General features: G+C 41.3%; 1 protein-coding gene across 4 annotated transcripts in view; it reads left to right on the top strand.

Annotated features, from left to right (window-relative positions):
- The first annotated feature begins 2,106 nt into the window (after positions 1-2,106).
- The window catches only part of LOC110568866 (ATP-binding cassette sub-family C member 11-like), a 92,457-nt gene continuing 76,843 nt past the window's right edge, over positions 2,107-17,720 (top strand). For all 4 annotated transcript variants that reach the window (XR_010344812.1, XR_010344810.1, XR_010344809.1 and 1 more), the window contains exon 1: positions 2,107-2,241. The gene's annotated coding sequence lies outside the window, so the exon portion shown is untranslated. The remainder of the gene's footprint in view (positions 2,242-17,720) is intronic.

Below are 17,720 nucleotides of genomic sequence, written 5' to 3'. Positions count from 1 at the left end.
TCTCTCTTATTTTATAAAAACCAACTCAAGAGACCAGGTGGGGTCGCTCACACGTGTAATCCCAGCACTTTGGGAGGCCGAGGTGGGCAGATCACTTGAGGTCAGGAGTTTGAGACCAGCCTGGCCAATATGGTGAAACCCCTTCTCTACTAAAAATATGGAAATTATCTGGATGTGGTGGCGCATGCCTGTAATAGGAAAATCACTTGAACCCAGGAGGTGGAAGTTGCAGTGAGCTGCGATCACCCTATGGCACTCCAGCCTGGGCATTGCACTGAGACTCTGTCTCAAAAAAAAAAAAAAATCAACTCAAGAGAGATTGAAGATTTAAATGTAAAATCTAAAACTAAAACACACTAGAAGAAAATCTAGAAAAATATTCTTCTGAACATTGCCCTAGACAAAGAATTCGTGACTAAGACCTCAAAAACAAATGCAACAAAACCAAAAGTAGACAAATAAGACTTAATTAAACTAAAAAACTTTTGAACAGCAAAAGAAATAATCAACAGAGTAAACAGACAACTTGCAGAATGAGCAAAAATGTTTGCAGATTACATATCCAGGAGACCAGTATCCAGAATCTACAAGGAACTGAAACAATTCAACAACAACAGCAAAATACAAAAAATAACCCCATTAAAAAGTAGACAAAGTACATGAAAGACATTTTTCAAAAGAAGACATACAAATGGTCAGGAAGCATATGAGAAAAATGCTCAACATCACTAATCATCAGAGAAATGAAAAATCCACAACGAGATATCATATTACACCAGTCAAAACGGCTTTTTTTAGAAAGTCAGAAAAATAACAGATGTTGGTGAGGATTTGCAGAAAAGAGGGTGCTTATATAGTTTTGGGAGAAGTGTAAAGTAGTACTACCTCTAAAGAAAACAGTATGGAGTGTGTGCCTGTAAACATAGAGTGTGAAATAGTTAATAGACGTAAGCATGAGCTACCATGCCCAGCCTCAAAAAATTTAATTTCCCTCTTCTTTTTTTTGCCCCCTGAGATGGAGCCTTGCTTGGTCACTTGGGCTGGAATGCAGTGGCATGATCTTGGTCCACTGCAACCTCTGCCTCCCGGGTTTAAGCGATTCTCCTGCCTCAGCCTCCGAGTAACTGGGATTACAGTCCACCACTGCACCTGGCTAAATTTTGTATTTTTAGTAGAGATGGGGTTTTACCATGTTGGCCAGGCTGGTATCACACTCCTGACCTCAGGTGATCCGTTCACCTTGGCCTCGCAAAGTGCTGGGATTACAGGAGTGAGCTACTGCGCCTGGCCTAATTTCCCTCTCAATTTTGTCATTGACCCAAAAGTTGTCCAGGAGCATGTTTAATTTACATGTATTTGTATATTTTTGAGAGTTCCTCTTCAAATTGATTTTTAGTTTTATTCTGTTGTGTGAAGATACTTGATATGATTTTGATATTTTTTTTAATTTATTGAGACTTGTTTTATGGCCTAATGTTTGGTCTGTCTTGGAGAATGTCCCATGTGCTAATGAGAAGAATGTATCTTTTGTGGTTGTTGGGTAGAATGTTCTGTAAATGTCTGTTAGGTCCATTTTGTTTTAGGTTCGGTGTTTCATTGTTGACTTTCTGTCTTTCTCCGTGATCTATTAGTGCTCTCAGTGGGGTGTTGAAGTCCCACGTTATTATTGTATTGCTATCTGTCTCTTTTCTTAGGTCTAGTAGCGTTTGTTTTATTAATCCAGTGCTCCAGTTTTGGGTGCCTGTATATTATATACCTAGGATTGTTATATCTTCTTGTTCAGTTGATAGCTGTGTCATTATATACTGACCTTTTTTAAAAAAAACTATTGTTGATTTAAAGTCTGTTTTATCTAATATAAGTATAGCTACTCCTGCTTGCTTTTGTTTACTTTTACATGGAAAATTCCACCCCTCACCACTTTACCTTCAGTCTATGTGTCTTTAACAGTAAGGCAGATTTCTTGTAAGCGGCATATCATTGTTGTTGTTGTTTGGTCCATTGCACCAATTTATATCTTTGAAGTGATGCCTTCAAGCTTCATACTGATGCATGAGGTTTGTTGCAGTCATAATGTTAATTGCTATCTAATTGCTTTGTAGATTCTTTATTTATTGAGCAAGAGTCTTGCTCTGACACCCAGGCTGGAGTGCAGCAGCACAATCTTGGCCCACTTCAACCTCCACCTCTCAAGTTCAAGCGATTCCCATGCCTCAGGCTCCCGAGTAGCTGGGATTACAGGTACATCCCACCACACCTAGCTAATTTTTGTATATTTAGTAGGACAGGATTTTGCCATGTTGGCCAGGCTGGTCTCGAACTCCTGACCTCAGGTGATCTGCCTGCCTCGGCCTTCCAAAGTGCTGGCATTAGAAGTATGAGCTACAACTGGCCAGCTTTGTAGATTCTTTGTTTTTTGTTCCCACTTTGTGATTTTCTGGAGTTCTGTCATGTTGCACTTTGATTAATTTCTTTTCCTTTTTTGTATAATTGTTTTATAAAACTTGTGAGTTTCATGTGTTTTTATGAAAGAATATCAACCTTTTGTTCCCATATTTAGAACTTCCTTAAGCATTTCTCATAGGACCACTCTAGTGGTGATGAATTCATCCCTCATTTGGTGATGAATTCCCAAAAATCGTCTGGGAAACACTATTTTTCCTTCATTTGTGAAGCTTACACTAGCAGGATACAAAATTAGAGTTTGACCATTTTCTTTAAGCACTTTGAAAATAGAATCTCAGTCTCTTCTGGCTTCTAAAGTTTCTGCTGAGAATTCCACTGTTAGTTTGATGTCGTTTCTTTCCTGTGTAAGTGACTAGACACTTTTATTGTATTTAGGGATTTTTCCTTCACATTGACCTTAGACAGCCTGATGACTAGATGCTATGGTGAGATTCTTCTTGCAATGAATTTGGCTGGAGTTTGTTGAGCCTTTTGTGTCTGGATGTCTAGATCACTTGCTAGACTAGGGAAGGTTTCCTGAATTATTTTCTCAAATAGGTTTTCTGAATTTTTTGCTTTTTTTCTCCCCTGGGAATACCTATGATTCGTAGTTTCCAAGGTCTTACGTAATGTCTTTCTTCTCAAAAGCTCTTCTCCTTTTTTAAAATTCTTTTTACTTTTTGTCTGACTGGATTAATTCAAAAGACCTAACTTAAAATTCTGAGGTACTTTCTTCTGCCTGGTCTAGTCTGTTGTTGTTTTCAAATGAATTTTATAATTCCTTCAATGAACTTTTTTTTCCAGAAATTCTGTTTGGTTTTCTTTTTAAAATGTCTGTCTCTTTGGTAAATATCTCATTTATATCCTGAATTGACTTTCTGACTTATTTGTATTAGTGTTCAGATTTTTCTTGTATCTGGTTGAACTTCTTTTCTTTTCTTTTCTTTTCTTCTTGAGACAAGAGTTTCCCTACTGTTACCCAGGCTGGAGTGCAATGGTGCAATCGCGGCTTACCGCAGCCTGACCTCCTAGGTTCAAGCAACTCTCCTACCTCAGCCTCCCAAGTAGCTGGGACTACAGGCGCGCACCACCATGCCCAGCTAATTTTTGTATTTTTAGTAGAGACAGGGTTTCACCATGTTGACCAGAATGGTCTCGACCTCTTGACCTCGTGATCTACCCATCTCGGCCTCCCAAAGTGCTGGGATTATAGGCATGAGCCAACCGCGCCCAGCTGAACTTTTTTCTTTTACTTTTAATTTCATTTTATCTTATTTTGAAACAGGGTCTTGCTCTGTTGCCTTGTCTGGAGTGCAGTGATGCAATCATAGCTTACTGTAAGCTCAAGCAGTCCCCCTGCCTGACTGTCCTACGTAGTTACAAATTCAGGCACATACCACCACACCTAGCTTATTTTTTTATTTTTTATAGAGGTGGAGGGTCTTACTATGTTGCCCAGGCTAGTCTTGAACTCCTGGCCTTAAGTGATCCTCTTCCTTCCTATCTTGGCTTCCTAAAGTATTGGGATTACTAGCACATGCCACTGTGCCCTACCCCGACAGCTTTTTTTTTTTTTTTTTTTTTTTTTTTGAGACAGAGTTTTACCTTGTCACCCAGGCTGGAGTGCAATGGCATGATCTCGGCTCACCGCAACCTCCGCCTCCTGGGTTCAGGCAATTCTGCTGCCTCAGCCTCCTGAGTAGCTGGCATTACAGGCATGTGCCACCATGCCCAGCTAGTTTTTTGTATTTTTAGTAGAGACGGGGATTCACCATGTTGACCTCATGATCCACCCACTTCGGCCTCCCAAAGTGCTGGGATTACAGGCGTGAGCCACCACACCCAGCCCTGAATTCTTTACCTGGCATTTTGAAGATTTTTTTTTAGTTAGGATCCATTGCCAGAGAATTGCTGTGTTTCTTTGGGGGTGTCATAGCACTTTTTTTTTTTTTTTTTTTTTTTTTTTTTTTCTTATTTCCAGTATTGCTGTGCTGATTCACTTGCATCTGGGATAACAGTTGCTTCTTCTTCTTTTTTAAGTTTACTTTTGTTGGGGCAGGACTTTTTTTTTCCCCTTAAGAATGTATCTATTTTAGGCCGGGCGCGGTGGCTCAAGCCTGTAATCCCAGCACTTTGGGAGGCTGAGGCGGGTGGATCACGAGGTCAAGAGATCGAGACCATCCTGGTCAACATGGTGAAACCCCGTCTCTACTAATACAAAAAATTAGCTGGGCACGGTGGCGCGTGCCTGTAATCCCAGCTACTCAGGAGGCTGAGGCAGGAGAATTGCCTGAACCCAGGAGGTGGAGATTGCGGTGAGCCGAGATCGCGCCATTGCGCTCCAGCCTGGGTATCAAGAGCGAAACTCCGTCTCAAAAAAAAAAAAAAAAAAAAAAAAAAGAATGTATCTATTTTAACAGCAACTGGAAAAAAAAAATGTATCTATGATGTGTGTTCAGTAGGGTCATTTGGCTTTGCTTCAAGGTGCATTCAGTGACATGGACATTGTATGTTAGCCTTGGTTATAAATACTCTTAGTATGGTGGCTTTCTCAAATGCCAGTGATAGTAGTAATGTCCTGGGTGGGTGAGTGGGCTCAAGGCTTCCTGCCTAGCTGGGGTGGGTGATGGTGGCAGCAGAGGTCATGTAAATCTTGTTTCCTTCCAAGGCACTATGCAGTTGTATCAATAGATATTGTGATGGGTGGTGCAGGTTGATTTCTCCGCTAGGAGGTGCCACTTGCAGATGAGCGTCAGCTTCAGTAGTGGCAGTAGGGTGATTGACCTTTGTAATTCAAGAATTATTCAGGTATCTCAGGTGCCAAGGTGGGCCGTGAAGCTCTCAGGGGTCCTGGTCTTGTGCTCTGCTTCCAGGGTAGGTTGCGGAGTAAAACCAGGTGGGCTGCACCAGCCAACCTCATGTTTGAGCCCCCTGAATGGGTACTTTGAGCCTGGGATAAAATTTCCAGTGGCTGCCTCAAACATTGTTTCAAGAATTACTTTATCTTAGATAATCTTGGTATCTGGTCTTCCAGCTTTGTTGTTCTTTAGAATTGGGTTGGCTCTTGTAGGTCCTTCAAATATCCATGTAGAATTTAAAGTCAGTTTGTCATTTTCTACCAATAAGTAGGTAAATAAATAAAACTCCTGGGGCATTTTTATTATGATCGCATTGAATCTCTAAATAAAGTTGGGGAGAACTGGCAATTTGATATTATTAGGTCTTCTCGTTCATGACTAGCTTCATTTATTTAAGTCTTCTTAAAAACATTTTTTTTTCCAGCTTTTATTTTAAGTTCCAGGGTACATGTGCAGGATGTGCAGGTTTGTTACATAGGTAAACGTGCCATGGTGGTTTTCTACACAGATCAACGCATCACCCAGGTATTAAGCCCAGGATCCATTAGCTATTCTTCCTGATGCCCTCCCTCCCCTCACTCCCACCCCCAACAGGCCCCAGTGTGTATTATAATTTGCCCCCACGTGTCCATGTGTTGTCATCGTTCAGGTCCCACTTATAAGTGAGAACATGCAGTGTTTGGTTTTCTGATCCTGCGTTAGTTTGCTGAGGATAACGGCTTCTAGTTCCATCTGTGCCCCTGCAGAAGACATGATCTTGTTCCTTTTTATGGCTGCATAGTATTCCATAGTGTACATGTACTACATTTTCTTTATCCAGCCTATCATTGATGGGCATTTGGGTTGATTTCATGTCTTTGCTATTGTGACTAGTGCTGCAATGAATATATATATAAATCATTCTTTTCCTTTGGATATATGCCCAGTAAGGGGTTGCTGGATCAAATGGTATTTCTTCTTCTAGATCTTTGAGGAATCACCACACTGTCTTCCACAATGGTTGAACTAATTAAACTCCCACCAACAGTGTAAAAGCATTCCTTTTTCTCCACAACCTCACGAGCATCTGTTGTTTCTTGACTTTTTAATAATAATTGTCATTCTGACTGGCATGAGATGGTATCACATTGTGGTTTCGATTTGCATTTCTCTAATGATCAGTGATGTTGAGCTCTTTGTCATACGTTTGTTGGTGACATAATGTCTTCTTTTGAGAAGTGCCTGTTCATGTCCCTTGCCCACTTTTCAATGGGGTTGTTTTTTCTTGTAAAAAAAATTCCTTGTAGCCTCTAGATATTAGACCTTTATCAGATGGATAGATTGCAAAATGTTTTCATTCTGATGATAGTTTATTTTGCTGTGCAGAAGCTCTTTAGTTTAATTAGATTCCATTTATCAAGATTTGCTTTTATTTCTATTGTTTTTGTCATTTTCTTCGTGAAATCTTTGCCCATGCCTATGTCCTGAATGGTATTGCCTAGATTTTCTTCTAGAGTTTTTATAGTTTTGGGTTTTACATTTAAGTCTTTAATTCATCTGGAGTTATTAAATAATTTTTGTATAAAATGTAAGGAAGGGGTCCAGTTTCTGTTTTCTGCATATGGCTAGCCAGTTCTGCCAGCACTATTTATTAAATAGAGAATCCTTTCCTCATTGGTTACTGGTACAAAAACAGACACATAGACCAATGGAACAGAATGCAGAACTCAGAAATAAGACCACACATCTACAAGCATCTGATCTTCTTAAGTTTTTTAAGAGCTTTGACCGTTTTCAGTGGCACACTTTTACATACCTTTTCTTTAGATATGTTCCTAGGTATTTGATCTTTGTATGTATATTATTGTAAATGATGTTCTTAGAATTTTGTTTCTAATTTTTTGTTGTTAGTATATGACAATACAATATTGACCTCCTGTTCAACAAACCTGCCACATTCACTTATTAATTATAATTGTTTATGGAATCTTTTGGATTTTCTGCATCCACTGTCTGTAATCACAGATGCAGATGTCAGTTTTTACTTCTTCCTTTCCAATCGTTATACCTTTTATTTCATTTCTTCCCTAATATGCTGTCTAGGACCTCCTGGAAAATGCTGAATAGAAATAATGATAATAGACAAAGTAAGCAGGATAAAAGCCTGTGAAGAGATTACCAACTGACACAGTCTTTGTTTCGTAGCTTTAGGTCACCCATCATCTCCTAATATAAAATTGCAATTCAGTAGGATTCTCAGAAACTGTAAGGTCTGTTCTCGCCGAGTGTAAGATGAAGAAACTGAGGCCAGCACAAAAATAATCCAGTGCGAAGGAATTTATTCAGGCTCCCGGGTGAGGTTCTGCGGTCCGACAGGAGGGGCCAGAGAAGTCACGCGGACTCCTCTTAGACGTGGGGTTTTATAGGGAGTGAAGGAGTTTGATTGGTTGTGCCCAAGGTGAGTGGGGCAAAATGGCGGGGAGTGGGGCCCAGATGGAACAAAATGCCAGGGAGTGGGGCCCAGATAGGACAAAATGGTAGGCAGGGAGTGGGGCCCAGATAGGACAAAATGGTAGGCAGGAAGTGGGGCCCAGATAGGACAAAATGGCGGGGAGTGGGGCCTGGATTGGACAAAATGCTATCAGGTAGGTCCTGGTGGGGCTTTTTTTCCCCGGGCTTCCGGTGGGGGTGTGTCCGAGCTCCTGGCAAGGGAAGGAGGTGTGTGAGAGCTCCCAGCGAGGGGAGGCGGTGTGTCCGAGCTCCCTGTGAGGGAGGGAGTTGTGTGCGCAAGCTCCCGCGAGGGAAGGGGGTGCGTCTGAGCTCCCCGCGAGGGAGGGGGAAGCGTCCGAGCTCCCCGTGAGGGAGGGGGGTGTGTCCGAGCTCCCCGCGAGGGAGGGGGTTGTGTCTGAGCTCTCCGCGAGGGAGGGGGAAGCGTCTGAGCTCCCGGCGAGGGAAGGGGGGGTGTACGCGAGCTCCTGGCGACGCAACCAGCCTCACATTCCGACCTTTTGATGATAGATAGAGGGCGCCGCTCTTTCTGACTACTTCCTGCTGAATAGGGGCGGAGTAAGGGGGACTGGTCAGTTGGCTTGTGCCTCGGCTGAGAATCGGATGAAGGGATGAAGCAGCATTTGGGTGACAGCCACTCGTCCAATTTCTCACACACGAGCTTGTAGGAACCTGGGCCAGTGACGTGATTTGTCACTGGAGGGAGGCCAGAGAGGCGGCTGACGCTTCAATGGCCACACAGAGCTTGTCTTCCAGTTGGGCGGCTATAGTCACACTGTACCCTAGGGCACCGCTCCCGAGTCCAGCTGCTGCTAGAGAGGATGCTAGAGAGAGACCAACAACTATTGGGAGGAAGACAGACTGCTCGTTTGTTTCGGGGAGCAGAGGGAAGCGTAAGGAGAGATAGGAGCTCATCTTGATCGTATACCTCCAACCCTGAGACTAGAGTAATGGGCACACAGGGGGAGGGGAGAGAGGCACTTATAACCTTGGTTAGGGTCCCATTACACCAAAAGTATTCTCTTGGAGGTGAAAATGTGAGGTCTGGGGTAGAGAGAGGAAGATTAGACAGGCAGGCCCTCCCGAGGTGTAACAAATGTATCTATTTGTTCAGGACAGGAATGGGCTGGAGAGGGGGAATGGGATGGAAGAGGAAACAAAGTAGCCGAGTTGAGTAGAGAAGTGGGATGAAGGCTGACTGAAGGATTTTTAAAGAGAAAGTAAGACTCAGAGTGTAGAGGAATGGCAAAGAAGGACTGAGACCTGGGAAGGTATGCTAGGCCCTGAGTAGGAAGGTAATACAAAGTAGGTAGCCCCCATGTTCACTAAGAAGGAAATGGACTTACCTGCTACCTGCAGCGTTACCCTGGGCTTGGCAAGGGTGATGGGGGTCCTCGAGTCCGGGCTGCATCGGTCATTCAGAAAGCCAAGAGATTCAGGTGAAGGGACTGCCTCCTGCAGACTGGCCTGCTCCCCACATAGAGGTGCGGGGAGTGGGCCTGTGGTCCGGGACAGGCAATCAACCTTCCAGTGTCCAGTCTGCTTGCAGTTTAGGCAAGCTCCAGGAGGTGGACTAGGACAGGGGCACTCCCGGGCCCAATGTTCTTCTCGACCACATCTGAAACAGGCCCTGGACCGGGCCCTTGGAGCCTTTTGGAAGGGTTTTGATGGACCTCCCCCACCGGATGTTCAGTGGGCTGCCAGCCTCGGGGCTGCTACAAGAGCTCGGGCTGCTGTAAAAACCCGGTCCCGCTCATTTGGGGTGAGGGTGGATAGATTGGAGAGGGAGAAGGGAACGTGCACTCGGACAATGCTCTTTACTCCGTCCGCCTCGCAGAGGGGGCAAAGGAGGGAGTTTTCATCATTAGGAGCACAGCCCGAGCAGGTGTGTGCACTAACAGGAGAGGCCGGGTTGGAATTAGGAGGTGGAGGAGCTGAAGGGGGTTGAGGTCTATCATAAGGTGGAGGATTATTGGGTTGGGCCAGTGGAGAGGAGAGTTCCTCAGACGCATCGGGGTCAGAAAAGGAAGAGAAGGAGGGTGGAGGGGCTAAGGGTGAAGAGGAGGTTTCTTTGGCTGGGAGCACCTGGGCGGTGGTGCAAGAGGAACAGAGGGTGGGTGGGGAATGAAGATACCAGAAAGCCTGCACGGTTACAATGATTATCATCATTGACTTTGCAAGCCCTAAGCATGCTTTATGCTAGTTATTTTAAGTGCAGCTCCTTCCTCAACCAAAACAGGAAGCTGTCCCTGCAAGAGAATCCAGTGTTTTTGATCCTTTCAGCTTTTTTTAAACTATTCTTCTCCAAATCTGAAGCATATCCATTCTCTTGTCTACTGACATGAGTGCATTTATGTTAACAGAAAATACTAAATTTAATGGTTTTAGAAAGTGACCTCTAAGGCTGGACACGGTGGCTAATGCTTGTAATCCAGCACTTTGGGAGGCCAAGGCAGGCAGATCACTTGAGGCCAGGAGTTTGAGACCAGCCTGAGCAGCATAGTGAAACCCCATCTCTATTAAACATAGAAAAAGTTAGCTTGACATGGTGGTGGGCACCTGTAATCCCAGCTACTTGGGAGGGTGAGGCAGGAGAATCGCTTGAATCGAAGAGGTGGAGGTTTCAGTGAGCCAAGATCGAGCCACTGCTCTCTAGCCTGGATGACAGAGCAAGACTCTCTCTCTCAAAAAACAAAAGTAACCACTGTGCTTTGTGTAACTTTTTGCTAAATTCCTGTTTTTGTCTTCTTGGAACAGTCTTCTACTTGTTACAGGATCTGTCTATCTTTTGGATTTTATATTAGTTTTCTACTGCTTTGTAAACAAATTACCCTGAAATTTTGCTGATTAAAACATGTAACAAGCATTATAATCTCACAGTTTCTGTGGGTCAGGAATCTAGGAGCAGCTTAACTGAGTAGTTCTGACTTGAGACCTTTCATGAAGATTACAGTCAAACTGCCAGCCAGCTGAAGGCTCAACTCCTGAGGAATCTGTTCCCAGGCTCACTGACATGGCTGTTAGCTGACCTCAATTTCTTGCTGACTTGGCCAGAGCCTTCAGTTTCTTACCACATGTATCTCTCCATAGGCCGAGGCCGTGGCAGCTGGCTTCTCCCACAGAGAATGATGTGTGAGAAAAGCAGGAGAGTAAGAACCAGACAAAACTGCAGTCTTTTATAATCATCACTATTGCCATATTCTGTTGGTCACACAGCCCAACCCTGATACGATATGGGAGGGCACTGACTCCATGGGGGTAGGATATCTGGGTGCCATCTTGAAGTCTAGCTGGCACAGATTATTTTTTGTGTGTGTGTGCCTATAAGAATTTTTCTGAGCCAGCATTGAAGTTTATGCTGTAGAATATCCATCAAACTTGAGCTGATTTCTTATTAAAATACCCAGTTTGCACAGATAGAGTTTAGAAGTTTGGATTCAGTTTTGCATTTTCAGTATTTAAAGTCTTGCTTCATCCTGTTCATTCTTATCTTTCCTTTGATTGTATTAGTACCTTGGGACAAATAAAAATTTGTCATTTCCCAGGAACTAAGGTTACTGTTGAGGAAGATGGGTTTCAGAGACAAGAGTTTGGTCCTCAGGGCACTGGCTCATTGGTACTAAGCTTCAGTGGTTTGTAGTGTTGTTAGGGCTAATTAGATTTTCAGATAAACCAAGATTATTTTTTCAAAAATAAGTCTAGAGAGTAAGACTTTCTGTGCCAAATCCTTTGTATTTGGTAGAGATACTAGGCAGTATGCTATGTCCAAACTTCTAAAATCAGGTGGTGGTCTAATGTTGAGGTGAAAATATCATGTTGGTATATATTGCCAATATCATGAAGCTATGCTAAATATTATTTTGTAAGTCTGACATTTATACTGATTTACTGATTTATCCCTCATCAATATTGGCCTGGTTTCAAAGAGATTTGTTTGCCTGTACAGACTGGGAGGAAGTGTCAATTAAGTCAAAAAACTAATTATAATAGGGACCAAACATTTGTTATTTAAATTCTATTTGGAGACAGGAAAATAAAATATGACATAATTATAAAGTCATAATTCTGTTAAATGAATCATATATGAAAATGCAGTGACCTTTGAATGTGAATATATATATATATATATATATATATATATATATATATAAACAGTCTGACTCTGTCACTGGGGCTGGAGTGCAGTAGCCTGATTTCAACTTGCTGCAACCTCCACCTCACAGGCTTAAGCTTTCCTCCCACCTCAGTCCCTTGAGTAGCTGGGACTGCAGGTTTTGCCATTTTGCCCAGGCTGGTCTCAAATTCCTGAGCTCAAGCAGTCCACTTGCCTCAGCTTCCTGAAATGCTGGAATTACAGGCTTGAGCCACCACACTTGGCCTGCAATGTCCTTTGGTTGTCATTGTTATACATTATCAAAACAAGCTTAACTTCAAACTATACTATAAAGCTACAGTAATCAAAACAGGTACCAAAACAGAGATGTAGACCAATGGAACAGAACAGAGGCCTCGAAAGTAATGCCACACACCTATAACCATCTGATCTTTGACAAACCTGACAAAAACAAGCAATGGGGAAAGGATTCCCTGTTGAATAAATGGTATTGGGAAAACTGGCTAACCATGTGCAGAAAGCTGAAACTGGACCCATTCCTTACACCTTATACAAATTTAACTACAGATGGCTTAAAGATTTAAAAATAAGACCTAATACCATAAAAACCCTAGAAGAAAACATAGGCAGTACCATTCAGGACATAGACATAGGCAAAGACTTCATGACTAAAACACCAAAGCAATGGCAACAAAAGCCAAAATAGACAAATGGGATCTACTTAAACTTAAGAGCTTCTACACAGCAAAAGAAACAATTATCTTAGTGAACTGGCAACCAATAGAATGGGAAAAATTTTTGCAAGCTACCCATCTGACAAAGGGCTAATATCCAGAATCTACAAAAACTAAAACAAATTTACAAGAGAAAAAAAAAACACCAAATAACCCCATCAAAAAGTGGGTGAAGGATATAAACAGGCACTTTGCAAAAGAAGACATTTATGTGGGCAACAAACATATGAAAAAATGCTCATCATCACTGGTCATTAAAGAAATGCAGCTGGGCGCAGTGGCTCATGCCTGTAATCCCATCACTTTGGGAGGCTGAGGCGGGCAGATCACCTGAGGTCAGAAGTTTGAGACCAGCCTGACCAATATGGTGAAACCCTGTCTTTAAAAATAAAGAAAGAAAGAAAAATAAATAAAAAATAAAAAAAAGAAATGCAAATCAAAACCACATTGAGATACCATCTCACACTAGTTAGAATAGCGATCACTAAAAAATCCAAAGACAACAGATGCTGGAGAGGATGTGGAGAAATAGGAACACTTAGGTTGGAGTGTAAATTAGTGCAACCATTGTGGAAGACATTGTGGTGATTCCTCAAGGATCTAGAAATAGAAACACCGGTTGACCTAGCAATCCCCTTATTGGGTATGTACCCAAAGGATTATAAATTGTTCTATTATAAAGACACATGCACACGTATGTTCATTGAGGCACTGTTTACAATAGCACAGACTTGGAACCAACCCAGATGCCCATCAAGGATAGACTGGGTAAAGAAAATGTTGCACATATACACCATGGAATACTGTGCAGCCATAAAAACGGATGAGTTCATGTCCTTTGCAGTGACATGGATGAATCTGGAAACCATCATTCTCAGCAGACTGACACAAGAACAGGAAACCAAATACCTCATGTTCTTACTCATAAGTGGGTGTTGAACAATGAGAATACATGGACACAGAGAGGGAAACATCACACATTGGGGTATGTTGGGGGGTGGGGGGCTAGGAGAGCAATAGCAGGGTGTGGCGGGATTGGGGAGGGTTAACATTAGGAGAAATACCTAATGTAGGTGACAGGGGGTTGGAGGCAGCAAACCACCATGGCAGATGTATACCTATGTAACAATCCTGCAAGATCTGCACATGTACCCCAGAACTCAAAGTATAATTTTTTTAAAAAAGAGCCTAAGTTATAAGAGTATTAAAGCAATACTTAGGGTTTAAAAAAAAACCATTACAAATGGTCTCTGCATTTTAACTACTCATCTAAATAATTGTCCAGAAATACTTTTGGAATCTCTAATACAGGAAATGAGGTTTATAATACATAAAACCCACTGAAAACAGGGGTGCAAACTCCCTTGTCTGGTACTAAGGATAGGATTCTATGTTTTGGTCACTTGTTTATACCAGTTTATGCAATCAGTGAGTCAGCTAGCGTTTACTGAATACAGTCATGTGCGTTACTTAATGATGGGGATATGTTCTGAAATGCACCCCTGGGAAATTTTGTTATTGTGGAAACATGGTAGAGTGTACTCACACAAACCTAGTTGGTATAGCTTTCTACGTACCTAGGCTATATGGTATATAGGCTGTTACTCCTAGGCTGTAAACTTATACAGCATGTTACTGTACTGAATATTGTAGGCAGTTGTAACACAGTGGTAAATATTTGTGTATCTAAACAACAAATAAACAATAAAACAAACAAAATAAAACAAATAGCAAATAAAATAAAAGCTGGTACTTATCTATAAGGTACTTTCCATGAATGGAGCTTGCAGGACTGGAAGTAGCTCTTGGGTGAGTCAGTGAGTGAATGGTAATGAATGTGAAGGCCTAGGACATTATTTTATACTACTGTAGACTTATTAAACATGGTACACTTAGCCTATCCTATATATATATTTTAATTTTTTTCTTTTTTTGAGACAGGCTGTGTTACTCAGTCTGGTCTTGAACTCCTGGACTCAAGTGATCCTTCTGTCTCAGCCTCCTGAATAGCTGGGATTACAGGTGTGTGCCATCACACCCAGCTTTTCAAAACTTTTCAAATCTTGTATAATAACACTCAGCTTAAAACACAAATACACTGTATAGCTATACAAAAAAATATTTTTAACCTAGTTTAGCCTAGTGCTCCATTATTGAAGCTAAGCTTATGGGAGTTATTTATATCTTACTGCTCAAGGTCATCTTCAAGGTCTGATTTTACACAAAATTCCTAAGTTCTGCCATAAATGGATTAATATTTTTGTTGTATATAAGCATTTTTTTTTTAATTTTTTACTTTTTAAACTTCTTTGTTAAAAACAAAGACACAAACACACATTGGCACAGTCCTGCACTGGGTCAGGATCTTCAGTATCACTGCCTTCCACCTCCACTTCTTGGCCCACTGGAAGGTCTTCAGGGGCAGTAACATGCATGGAAAACAGTGACTTCTTCTGCCTACTGAAGGACCTGCCTGAGGCTGTTTTACAGTTCACTTCTTTTTAACAGAAGGGAGTACACTCTGAAATGATGATAAAAAGCAGAGTATAGTCCACACATGATAGTGTGTGCCTGTAGTCCCAGCTACTTGGGAGGCTGAGGCAGGAGGATTGCTTGAACCCACCAGTTTAAAACCAGCCTTGGCAACATAGTGAGACCCCACCTCTAAAAACATATATAAAAATAAAAATTTTAAAAAATACAGTAAATACATAAACCAGTAACATAGTCACTCACTATTACCATGAGGTATTATGTACTATACATAATTGTACATGCTGTGCGTTTATACAGCTGGCAGCACAGTAGGTTTATGTACACCAGGATCACCACAAACATTTGGGTAATGCACTGCATTGCCCTAAGGGGGCTATGACATCACTAGGCAATAGGAATCTTTGAGCTCCATTGTCTTCTGGGACTTTTATCACGTATGTGCTCTTTGACCAAAACGCTATTATGCAGTGCATGACTATACCTACTATATGCCAAGTTCTAAATTGGATTCTGGGAAGCTGACTAAAGAGAACTCTTAACAATGTGTAGTCTGTTGGAGGAGGTAGATAGAGAAACAATTTTTTAAGAGAAATAAATGCTGATTTTTAACCTCTGTGGAGGCACTGAATTGATCAGTGAAAGCTCTGTTTTATTTATTAAAGATATGATAGCTTATAAAAATTACTTGTAGTAAATGGACACGAAAAGGTCATTTGCTTACATCTCTAAATTTATTTTAATAGAAAAATAGTTGGAAAAAATTTTTGCAGATATTCTTTGTTTGTTTTTCATGAATAGATAATTGCCACTAAAACTGAAAAATGGCCAGGTGCATTGGCTCACGCCTGTAATCCGAGCACTTTGGGAGGCCGAGGCGGGTGGATTACTTGAGCTCAGGAGTTCAAGATTAGCCTGGCCAACATGACAAAACCCCATCTCTACGAAAAATACAAAAAAATTAGCTGGGTGTAGTGGCTCACATGCCTGTTGTCCCAGCTACTCAGGAGGCTGAGGCATGAGACTTACATGAACCCGGGAGGTAGAGGTTGCAGTGAGCTGAGATCATACCGCCGCACTCTAGCCTGGGTGACAGAGTGAGACTCTGTCTAAAAAAAAAAACAACTTGAAAAATAACTCACAGTCATAACTTCCATCTGTATCTCAGTGGTTATGATGTAGAGATGTTCCGTAGGTAAACTGGAAAGAAAATGTATTTTTTTAATGGTTGTTTTGCCACCCCCAAAATCAGAAAATACCAACAGAAAGAAAATAAAGAATTTATTGCTGGCATGAAAGTTCTTCTGGACCTACAGATTTCTCCATTACAGCTAGTTCCTTTTCAAAAATAAAGATTGAAAATACACAGACCCAAATGCCTTGGCAGACCTGGTCAGTAACTTGAATCTCAGTTGCTTTTAGCACATTTCCTCTGGCTGGGAAGATGTGTTTTTGGAAAAGATTCACCTCAAATGACAGCACAAATTATACAGTTGGAAATACTCAGGTTTTTCTGATTTTTTTAAAAGAGACTTTGTTTTCTCTTTTCTGCCTTCCATGAGAAGGTCCTTAGATGCATTATATCCTTGTCAGTTTAGCCTTGTGACAGATACTTCTGCTATTTTGTGCAATAAGAAAGCCACTCGAAATCTCAGCATTTCATGTCACTTTTTAAAGTAAGCTCTGTTAAAACAAGCAACTTGGTTGTTTGTATAAATGCAACCATATGTGTCTTTCTCTCCATGCTTAAACAAGGTCTGAAATCATGTGTGCCAGAGTTGACATGTAAACATCTCTTCCTCAAACGTGACCTCTCTGCCAGCTAGTTGTTTATATCCCCAGTGACACACTTCTTGCCCCTGACACGAGTCCAACCATCTCCACATTCCATTTTGCTCCTACTCCACAATTCAGGAAGCCAGTGTGATGGAATTCAACTTACAAGAAAAAATTTTAATCATTCAGAAATAATTGTTACATAATTCATTTTCGCTGATTAAAAATATTTGTTTACTTGACAAAATTAGCATTAAAAACAGTAATTATTTGGCAAATTAAAGTAATAAGTATTTTGATGATTTGTCATTTTTCACAGATGTTGATAAAATTTAAGAATTACATAGCCAAAATTTGGTCTAATTCAACAAACCACAGTTGACTATTTTGATAAGGCCCTCTGATGAATGGTATGGGAAAAGTGGAGTTCATCCAGTCTGACTTTCATTTTCTATAAGGAAACTGGGGCTCCATTTGTTCTTTTTTTAATTGCTACATAATAATTATACATATTTATGGGGTATAGTGTGATATTTCAGTACATACATACTTTTGTGTAAAAATCAAATTGTGTAAAAATCAAATTCTGTTTAGCTTGTCACCTCATACACTGATCATTTCTTTGTGGTAAGTATATTTAAAATTCTCTATTCTAGCTATTTTGAAATATACAATATTGTTAACCCTAGTCACTGTGCAACAGAACAGTGGTGCCCAACCTTTTTGGCACCAGGAGCCAATTTCATGGGAGACAGTTTTTCCATGGGCCTGTGTGGGGGATGGTTTCAGGATAAAACTGTTCCACCTTGGATC

Source organism: Aotus nancymaae, unplaced genomic scaffold, assembly GCF_030222135.1.
Source record: "Aotus nancymaae isolate 86718 unplaced genomic scaffold, 86718_ANA_hifiasm-v0.15.2.pri h1tg000030l, whole genome shotgun sequence".
Taxonomy (NCBI): Eukaryota; Metazoa; Chordata; class Mammalia; order Primates; family Aotidae; genus Aotus; species Aotus nancymaae.
This window is presented reverse-complemented; position numbering and strand designations above follow the sequence as displayed.